Source organism: Eschscholzia californica, unplaced genomic scaffold, assembly GCF_041429995.1.
Source record: "Eschscholzia californica isolate CP2 unplaced genomic scaffold, dmEscCali1.0.p SCAF_1, whole genome shotgun sequence".
Classification (NCBI taxonomy): domain Eukaryota; kingdom Viridiplantae; phylum Streptophyta; class Magnoliopsida; order Ranunculales; family Papaveraceae; genus Eschscholzia; species Eschscholzia californica.
The window spans coordinates 68,911,851-68,920,058 of NW_028238198.1; positions in this window are offsets into that span (position 1 = coordinate 68,911,851).

Consider the following 8,208-nt stretch of genomic DNA (forward strand, 5'->3'; position numbering starts at 1 on the left):
GATGAGCAGGAGGGGACACAGTTGGCACAACATCAGAAACCGCGTGATAATCAGAAGAGAGAGGTGGAGAATTTCCACGTGGTAAGGGAACCAGACCAGCTGTACTGGTGGGAACATACAGAGAATTAGGGGAAACCACGAAAGGATGAGTTGTCGCATTTGTTAGGACAGATGGACGGTCCAGATTGGGATTAGAAGGGACGGTCTAAGTTAGAGAAAGAGGGCGAACATTAGGGTTTAGGAAAGGTTTGTTCGTACAGTGAGAGGGAAAAACATTCTCATCGAAGAGAACATGATGAGAGATGAATATTCATGGGGAAGATTCATCAAGACAAAGATAACCCTTATTTTGGGGACTATAACCAATGAAGATACAGGGTTTTGATTTCACATCAAGCTTGGAAGATCGATAAGGTGTGAGGAGAGGAGAGCATCTACACCCAAAACATCAAAGATCATTGTAATTAGGTTTCTTTTGAAGAAGTTTCTCATATGGAGATAGAGGGAAAACGATTGATAGTATAAATGGCCGTTTGAAAAGCTTCAGGCCAAAAACTTGGTGGGAGAGAACTCTGATTCAAGACACAGAGAGACGTTTCAACCAGATGTCTGATCTTTTGCTCTGCCACCCCATGCCACCCCATTTTGTTGTGGGGTGTGAGGACAGGAGCGTCGATGGTGGATGCCCTTTTTGGTAAGGAAGACAGAAAAGGCAGAACTGACAAATTCGCCTCCTCCGTCAGTCTGAAAATTTTTGATTGGTCTGTCAAATTACTTTTCGACAAAGGTTTTAAATGTTTCAAAATGAGATTGGATTTCTGATTTGTTTTTGAGAAAATAAATCCAGGTAAACTTGGTGTAATCATCAATTAGAAGTAAAACATAACGGTGACCAGTCGGTGATGCTACCGGAGATGGTCCCAGAGGTCAGAGTGGACAATTTCATCAGGAAAAGTAGAAGAGTGGGATAACAGACTGAAAGGGGAGACGATGATGCTGAGCCGAAATCCAATTAGTACATTTAACTGATTGTAGTACAAATTGTTGTAATTTTAATCATTGTTCTTAATTACTGAATTTAAAACTTGCAGATGAGGGTGCGCTAATCGTCGATGCCAAACTTCAGACGAAGCACGAGAAGATGAAGACAATGATGAAGTAAAAAGCGATAAAGGAGGAAGCTCTGTTTTGGAGGAGAGACGAAATAGACCATCATTAAGTGTTCCTACGAGGAGTTTCCTCCCTAAAGGTATTTCCTGAACTAAGAAGCCATGGCGATGAAAGACAACAAGACAGTTAAAGTGACGAAAAAGATGAGAAACAAAAATTAGGTTTTTCTGAAGGAAGTAACTATTAAGACATTTCTGAGATAAAAATGAGAGGAGGGAGGAAGAAAATTACCAGTGCCAGAAACAGGCGTGACTTGACCAGTACCCACCATCACTTAGTCAGGAACAGGACCTCAGAGCGAGATGAGGTTGAAGCGACATCAGAGGAGATATGCATTGTTGCACTAGAGTCCAAGTACCAATTTGGATCAGCAGAGACTGAATCGACTCCCATAGAAGCAAAGGAGTGAGCTAGGTCAGTGAGATTATTGAGAGAGTAGCACTGACGAGCAGAGTGTCCAATTTTGCCACAGTATTGACAAATCAGTGGAAAATGAGGAGGACCAAGAACTGAAGCGGTAGGTCTCTGTTGATGATTTCTGTTTTGATTGAAATTTCTTTGAGACCCTCGATAACCACCTCTATTTTGACGTCCTCTGTTTCCCCTGTATGCATGAACATGAGGAACTCGAGGAGATGAGGGAGTTTGAGAGAAAAGAACAGCTGGTTGAATAGTTTGATTTCGAAGAAGTTCAAGACGAAATTCATGAGTGAGTAAAAGAGAATGCAACTCAAAGTAGGTAGGAGGAATTACTCGAGTGGTTATGGAGGTAACAAAGTTCTCATACTCTGTTCCAAGTCCAGACAGAACAATGAGGACTAGCTCAGTATCAGCTATTTGATGGCCAATGGCCGCAAGAGAGTCTGAGAGAGATTTGATACGAAGGAGGTAGTCTGAAACAGATAGGGACCCCTTTTTACAAGTTTGAAGCTGAATCTTAAGGTTCATTAACATAGCAGAGTTAATGGAGGAAAAGTTTTTCTCAAGAGCTTCCCACACAGCTTGAGAAGAAGTGAGGCCAAGAACATGGCTTAGAACAGGTTCAGTTAGAGTAACATTGAGCCAAGAAAGAAGCATTTGGTCAATATTATACCAGAAAGCAAAGTCAGGGTTGGGAAGAAGAGTAGAAGGAGATTCAGAGGAAGAAGGAAGGTATTCAGAAGGTGGTGGGTAGGTTCCATTAACAAACTTGTAAAGATCTTGAGAGTGAAGGATTGGAAGTAGTTGACTCCTCCATAGAAGATAGTTGGAGTTGTCCAATCGAATAGAGACTAGATTGGCAATGTTGGAGAGATTGGGAAATGAAGAATGAGAAGAGGAGGAAGAGTTTGAGGTGGGGGTGATAGTGATTGGAGAAGAAGAGGGGTTTGGGGTAGAGTCGGCCATTGAAGCACAGGTAAAGAGAAGAAGGCACATAAAACCAAGAAGGAGAAGAAGAATATTTTTAGAAGTTCGCTCTTAATACCATGAAAACTATTGAGCTCAAGATACCCTAAGTTGTAGGGTATGATTGTATTTATAATGAAATCAAGAGGAATACAATTACAGATATACCCTTCAATATACATGTAAAGACTAATATATACAATTCACTCTAATACATATTAGGGGATACCGCCCCAAGTCCACTCGGCCAACCGAGTGGGCTGCCTTGTGTACATAATGGAAACTTCTATGTTGTATATCTTTAGTATAAAAACAATATATCTAGAATAGGAAACCCTATAGTCAAGCTTGACCGGCCAAGCTTGGCCGGAATCCTTCACCCTCTCTACCTTCTCTCAAGCTCAAACCCTCAAAACCCTAGAAACCTTTCTAACTTGGAGAAGATGACTCTCTCTCTCTCTCCAAAATCAGACTTTTCCCCCCAAAACTTCAAGATGTTAGAAGCTGACCCAATACTTGGTATTTTCTTTCCTTAACAACTAATACCCTTAACCAAGACTTGATCTTCCTCTTGACTTTGACTACTTAAAGGATGGTGCTCATAAAAATCTTCATTGTCATCTCTTCTTTAGGTATTTGGGCTTGGTTTTCATTTAAAACTCAAGGGGTGCCTTCATTATTTGTCTACAACTCTAGCTTCAAGAAAGCAAATGACTTGTTTCTTTCACAACTTCTTAGTCCGAACTCCGAATCGATTTCCGTTTTCACCGTCGGACTCACCATTGACTCCACTTGTCATTTGATTTGCTTGAAATACTTTTCTCTCGTTTTGTGCACATGAAATGATAGTGACAATTCGCTCCCTTTATTCCGATTTACATGTTTATATCTACAAATATGATACCTAACAAGAAAAATACATAAAATATTATTTATAATACTCGAAAGGGACTAACTCATCGAAGTTAAGTGAACTAAATGTGGCATTTTCACGCCACATCAGGTAGTCAATGGATATCAGCTACCGCCGCGGGTTTTGCAGAAACTCACTAGGATTTAATTCAATACTCGTTAGGGTTTTTAGGCTCTAGATACCATGATAGAATTAGAGAGAAGAGATAATTCTTATTCCATGACAATTGTTGATTACAACCGAAATATATAGAGAGTTTCAGAGTAACTCTATTAGGTAAGAAGACTAACTAAGATATATTATCAATATTACAATATATCTTTCGTAGATACAATAAAGAATAATATATTTGAAAGACATAAATAATATTATATAAAGCCTTCATCATCTAACGGTAGATGTGGTTAATATCTTCATGATCCAATGGTAGATATTAATCTCATTTACAGTATACATAATACAGTCTAAAGGGTTGTACGTTGACTCCAAAAAATGAGTAAAATACGCAAGCTTCAGAGATCCATCTATAGAGGAAAGTAGACAAGTAGTACTTAGAAATTTCGATTCGATGAGGAAACCGAAAGGTTTGCGTTTGAAAAAAATCCTATCTATAAGAGATGGTTTGTGGGAGTGACACTATTTTCTTGGTTTTGTATGTGGTGAACGTATGTGGTGAACGTATGTGGTGAACGTATTAGAAATTAAGAACAACTCAGTGTCGGGAGGACCCAGATGAGCAAGCACGTATGAGAAAGATGACATGTAAATTTTTGCACTCCTCGAGTTAGGATCACTTTCAGGCGGTGAAATGAATTCTTCGTTATCTCAAGGGAACTATTGATCTCGGTGTACAAATATATAAGGATTCTTGAAGTGCTTCTCTTTTGGCATACTCTGATGTCGATTGGGCTAAGTGCCCTGACACTCGTCGCTCCAATAAAGTTTTTTTATTTTTCTGAGCTTAAATTTAATTGCTTGGAGTGGAAAAAGCAGCCCACGGTCCCTCGCTCGAGCTCTGAAGCTGACTATCGAGTTGTTGTTGCGACGGTTGCTGACTTAACATCGATAATTTTTGTTTTCATGAAACTTGGTATCTCAGTAAATTTATGATGGGCCTATAAGGTTACCCTAAAAGGTCTCTACCCGCAAGTATACGGGTGTCAAGTAATAATCCGGTAAGACCAGGATCGATCCTCAAAGACTTAGTCAAACTTGTTCGTAAATCTAGAACTAGTATGATTTTTCTTCGAAAGTGGTTTTGATGGTAAAATAATAAAATACTAAATCAAATAACGGAAATGAACTCAAATGGGGGAGAAGTATAGGGGTTTCCCATTCTAATCATGCATAAACGTCGACCTAAATCTCAAAAAATTTATGGCTCACTATGATCAATTATTAACAACAATAACCATTACTCATCAACTATCAAGTATCTATCATTAATGAACCTAACCTAAAAATGATGGATCAAGATTTATGAAGCATAAGCAATGAAAGATTAGACGTATTTCAACATTCAACTATTAACTAAGAAAAATTGGTCATTAAAGATGTTACTCTAAATATGACAAATCAACTCAAGATTTTCATTGACGGAGAAATTATGAATATTTATCGAAAAGCAATGCATATGAGTTGCTTATCAAACTATTAAGATAATAAGTCAATATCCATACAATATCATAATCTCATCTAAAGCCTAGACAAAAACAATTAGCAATCCATGAAACACACGAAGAACGTTATAATAAATTTGCTCAATATATTACAATCAAATACAAGTTAAGAAAATAAATAAAGTTAAGAAAGAAATCACCAAAATGTTTGATCTCCTTATTCCATTACAATAGTATCTCTGTAATATCTTCTTTGTTTCTTCCTCTCTCTACATTTGATTGATGGGCCTAAAAGGTGTCCCTTAAAGGTGTCTACCCGCAAGTATACATGTGTCAATTAGTAAAACCCGGTAAGACCGGGGTCGATCTGTGGAGATTAAGTCAAACTCACTCTTAAACTTAAAACTTACTTGCCTTTTGTATTCGAAAGTGATTTTTGTGATGAAGTGATAAAATAACAGAATTAATTGAACAACGAAAATATAATTTATGAAGAAAAAACCTAGGGTTTTGGAATCCCCCTTAGCATGCTTGTAACTAACCTACTCAATCACAACTCAATATTTTTTCATAACTCAAGGTATGGTAACTTTTCTACCAACCCTCGAAAAATCATACGTTTTCAGAACAAACCCACATAATCTTTTAATTTCAAAACAATTTTTCAAAGAATACTAAAATTATTAGCCATCAAATCCTAAGCATGAGACAATGAAGACACTTAGTTTTAATATGAAACATCAAAAACTACGTATAACTAATGAAAGAGATATCGTGAAACTAATGTGAAGAAATTAATTTTACAATATTAAAGCAAATCAAAGATGTTTATTGTGAGATGAGGATCATTTACTTAAGCAAAACTACGGCTTCATCCCAAAACTAGATTAGATGTTTAGCTAGTCATGTTCGAATCAATAATGAAGTTCAAGTTTGAATGAAAACAAGCATACATGATTAGTAATATAAAAACCTTACTAAAATTATTTTCCTTTGCTGCAGCCAAACACACCCCTAAGAAAAATACTTTTCTAGCAACTAGAAAAATACTTTTCCAGCAAAATTTCCAAACCAAACAGAGTCTTCTTCTCCAACAAAATTTCTCTATGATTGTATTAATCTCTTTCTCTCTAAGTTTGAATGAATGAAAAACAGAGAATAATAATTTTGATGAAACTTTAATAATGAAGAACTTTCTGATTTAATTCTTTGTTACAGTTCTCTCTCTTTCTCCCTCTACAAATCACTCTAGTTCTCACTTTTTCTCACTAAAAGAATGAAAACACAAAGATAATCACAAATAAGAAGAAGAAATTATCAAAATAATATTCTCTGTTCTCTTTGATTTCTCTCACAGCCGAATTGATTACAATGAGAGACACTCACTGTTTTTAGCTGTGAGGAGATAATCTTCTCCAACTGATTCTCCTCTATTTAACCTCCTCGAAAACCAGTCCCTCTCTCTCTCTCTCTCTCTCTAAGATATCTTCTCTAATCGATAATCCCTTCTAAAAATAGCTTTGGGGAAGAAGGAAATAAAAGATGTGGACCAAATATTTCTCCAAATCTTCTCAATCTCTTTCTCTATTTCTTCCCATTTCCAACTTTGTTTACAAAAGGGGAGAGAAGAAAATTTCTTTCCTTCTCTAGGTATCACGGTTTGTCACTTTCTACTCTCTTCATCGTTCGAATTATTCTCAGCCGAGAAGAAGAAACTTTCCGTCTCTGTTTTATTTTCATTTCTTTTCTCTCTCCCTTCGCCCTCTGTTTCCAGTTTTCTTTCTTTTATTAAGAGCAAGTCCAACCTGGGGCTGGAGGGGCCCTAAATTTGAATTTAGGGCCCCTCCCCCAGGTCCAACCACATCTGGCGACAGAACTCCCCAACAGACCGTTGGGGAGCTCCCAACGGTCATGTTGGGGGATTACATTCAGCGGTCCAACGTTCTTTTTTTAAAACAAATATTATTAAAAAAAATAGTTACCAGAATCGCTAGGGTGCATCTTGGAGTATTTCAAGGATCCACCTGTGTATAAAGCTTCGGTGGTCGTCAAATTTCCAAGTCACGTATCTGGATGGTGGACGGACTTGGGAGAATGGTAGAAAGTTGTGTTATGGTGCCCCAAATCTTACTCCTAACTGTAACCCGATTTCTGTACCGCACGACCCGAGAAGATACGGCTCGTGATTCTGTTGTGTCACAGCTCCGCGCCACATGTCCTTTGATGCTCCATGCTTGACTTCTAGTCAACTGGTTTTGACAATGACTTGACTTGAACAACTCTCTCTACCGGACTCCGATTTGACTTCCGCTTTCGCCTTTGGGTTCGCCTTGGACTCTATTTTGTATCAGAGTAATAAATATTGGCGAAAATTGTTAGAACATCCATATGACCAAAAGGCCTCTCTTGTGTCTCTTTCTTGTTCTTTATATATTTTTTTGAGCTCAATTTCGTAGAAGAAACCTGGACAAGAGAAACACACAATTCGTCAGAGTAACTGCTCGAACTGGACTAACTAGCCTGAGTTAAGAGATTCAAATGGGACATTTTCATATCTCATCAAACATCTCTAAGCTTAAATTTTGCTAGTCCTCAAGCAAAACAGAAAAACAAAAACTAAACCCATTTCACCACTTTCGTAGGGAATCACGATTGCACTTAGCACGTGCAACAAGATGTTAAACCTCTAGGTTACCCAACAGGACGAGTTTTCTCTCGTGAGGGTTTGCAGTGATATACCTACAAAAGGTCGATAGACTAAGGATGAACTCGGCGTCTTCAAATGTTAAAGAAGTACTTCAAGGGATAAACACTTAAACAAAACTAAACAAACATTTTAGGGAGCTTTTCCAAGGGATATACTTTTGTTCACTTCTACGTCAAAATTTCATTTTAGGGAAGGCAAAAAAAAGCAGCATCAGGGAGCTTTTCCAAGAAGAAGAAGTGGAAGCCGGGGTGCGTGTTTTGAGTCCCTTGCTGGCCGAAAATGCCACTGTTTTTGAAAAAAGAAAAGAAGGCTAAAAAAAGCATGCGCATAGCTTAGATCAATCTCGGCTGTTCGGTCACAATTCAGAGGGAAAATTAAAAAAAGAACTAAGAATTTTCGCCTACGCTGTACTG